General features: G+C 38.1%; 1 long non-coding RNA gene across 1 annotated transcript in view; it reads left to right on the forward strand.

Annotated features, from left to right (window-relative positions):
* The first annotated feature begins 1,483 nt into the window (after positions 1-1,483).
* The window catches only part of LOC128250545 (uncharacterized), an 8,951-nt gene continuing 7,418 nt past the window's right edge, over positions 1,484-3,016 (forward strand). Inside the window, exon 1 of the long non-coding RNA XR_008266576.1 lies at positions 1,484-1,709. This is a non-coding gene — a long non-coding RNA (uncharacterized LOC128250545). The remainder of the gene's footprint in view (positions 1,710-3,016) is intronic.

Raw genomic sequence — 3,016 nt, forward strand, 5'->3', positions numbered from 1 at the left:
ATATAGTGTCAAAGGTAGCCTGTAGAAAGAGGAGGGGTAAAGGAAAGAAAAAAATTAGGGATAGGAATAAACGTAACAGTACAGGGCTTAGTAAATTAATTTGGTATCTAAAAGACCACAATAAGCAATTTAATTTAGATTGGTTGATTCTCTCAATTTCGTTCCCTTATGATAAGCCTGTTATAGAGCGTGCATACCGATGTAAACATTGGCAGAAACACACCTTTACTATCATTATATATAATTTAACCATTAATTTTCTTCTTACATTTCACATTCACTTTTTCCAAGACTTTAGGGTTTTATTTAATTTGTATATCGTTCTATACTTCTCATTTATTTGGTTTCTGATGTTTTCTTTCCTTTACCTCAAGCTTTTGGTCCTCACACCACAGAACATTGGTAAACTTCTTCCTTCTTGCTTCTCCTCTGACTAAATTTATCTATCTCCGAGCTTCCTTTTTAGCTACATAATATAGTTCCTTGCTACTATCTCCCTTCCAGTCCTTCCAAGTCCATTTCTTTGCTCTGACGGTCCTGTTAACTACACTGCTACACCATCCTGTCACTTTAGACCTATAAGGGACTTTGTACCAGCCACAAATTTGGTCAGTGGCCCTCATTAAATTGTCCTATAAGAACCTCTACTTATCCTCTACATTATGTCACTTTGTCCTTCTCTTTTTTCGTCAAATGCTTCGAGTAAAATGTCTCTAAATCTCCGACTATTCACAGGATTCTTAAGCTCCCAAACTCTTTCTTTTCAAGACTTCTTAACAATCTTCTTACGCTGAGTCTGAAGTCACTAACGACTAACCTGTTTTGAGGGATGCATTCTTCACCTGGAAAGGTCCTCACATTTATAAGCAGTCTTCTTTCCCATTTCTTGATGAGAATGTAGTCAATCTGGATTGTGTGGCCAACAGATTTATAAGTGAATGAGCGATTGACTGGTTACCTGAAGTTAGTATTGCAGATCATAATGCCATTTACATCATAGAACTCCAGCAGCCTGGTTCCTCCTTCATTACGGGAACTGACATATATATGATGGACTCTGAATGTTCAGCTTTTGCTGAATGACCTGCACAAATTATTTGTTTATAGGGATCAAATGCATGTGCTGTACTTTAGCTCACCTGCCTCTCAATCAAAGGGAATGTTAGGTGAACAGGTGCACAGTGTACCAAGCATCAGGTGTTGAAGTGATCGCAGAGCAAGGTGAGATGGAGTGTTTGCTTAAGAACACTATACACTGCCAGGTCTAGGAATTGAAACCACAATCTCACGATCATAAACGCAATATCCTAACCACTAGGTTATGCATCCTTATATGTGTGTTTCTGTGTGTGTCTGTATGTGTGTGTGTGTGTATGTGTGTGTGTGTGTGTGAGGGAGAGAGAGAGAGAGAGAGAGAGAGAGAGAGAGAGACAGCGAGAGAGAGAGAGACAGCGAGAGAGAGAGAGACAGCGAGAGAGAGAGAGAGAGTTCCAACAATGAGGAGGGAACAAGGCTGCTCTCTCTCCTCCCCACTGCCATGTGACCTGTGGGATATTTGTGTATAGGCTTACTACATCGAAGCTCAGTAGGATTGAATTTGTTTCACTGGTTTTGGGAAGATGGGATAAAAAGTCGATGTCATCCCGAATGAAACTGGGTATGTATGTACAAAGTGGCTTCAAAAGAATGTCGATGAAATTGCTTAGACGGTGAGTAGGGCATACTGGGCCAGCTATAATTGGTCTAAGTTTTAAATCTTTTGGATGTAGCACTTTTATGTATTCACTTCCTTGTTCCTTTACTCCCTGTTGAATATCTTCTGACTTATGTATTTTGGGTAAGCCGTAAAAGTTACTGGGTTTTGGTTCGAAGTTGGTGATGTATATATATATATATATATTTATATTAATAATAATAATCATATGACAACAAAAGAATGGATGAGACCTTGATATTATGTAAAAAGAGGAATTTATCTATATATCCACCACCACCACCAACAACAACAACAACAACAACAACAACATCACAACTACCATCGCCACACCACCATCATCACTAGTAGTGTCATGACACACACACATACACACACACATACACACACACACACACACACACACAAACATATACACCAATGCCAGCATCACAACCACAACCATCATCACTACTACTACTACCACCACCACCACCATTACAGCAATTGCCTCTACCACCATCACCACCACCACTGCTACGACCATTGTCACACGTAGTGCCACTAGAATACTACAACTACACCACCACTGCCACCACCACTACCACTACAACAAGCACCACAACAGTATCATCATTATCACCACCACCACCATCACAATCACTACCATCATCACAACTATGATAACAACAGCTACCACATCACTATCATCCCTATCAAAAACCACCACCACCACCACCAACACCATAAGCTGCCACCACCACAATAACCATCACCATCCCACCATCTCCACAACTACCACCCCTACCTGTAGTAGTCAAAGGGTACCATTAAAACTATTCCCTGGAAAATATTAATAGCAATATATCAAAGTAAAGACTAACACCACTCTCGTTTGTGTATATTCTGTGAAATATTACAGATTGCAAAACTTCTACCAATAATGGACACATTTTGTGTTGGGGAGGTGGAGGTTTATTTTTTCAGAGTTAATGCTACGCATTTAATACAGTTTGTTGCTCTATTTTATTTCTCTTACTCTCTTTTTCTTTTTTTTTTTAAATTTACTATTATATTTTTAATGTTTTTTTTTTAAATTTTTGTTTTATTTTGTTCTGTTTTTATAACATCAAGCTCTGGATATACTTATATACATAGACACACATAGATATATCTCCTATGTACGTATGTATGTATGTATGTATGTATCTATCTATCTATCTATCTATCTATCTATCTATCTATTTGTCTGTCTGTCTGTCTATTTATCTATCAATCTATCTATCTGTTTATCTATCTATCCATCTGTCTATGTGTGTGTAT

Source organism: Octopus bimaculoides, chromosome 22, assembly GCF_001194135.2.
Source record: "Octopus bimaculoides isolate UCB-OBI-ISO-001 chromosome 22, ASM119413v2, whole genome shotgun sequence".
Lineage (NCBI taxonomy): Eukaryota > Metazoa > Mollusca > Cephalopoda > Octopoda > Octopodidae > Octopus > Octopus bimaculoides.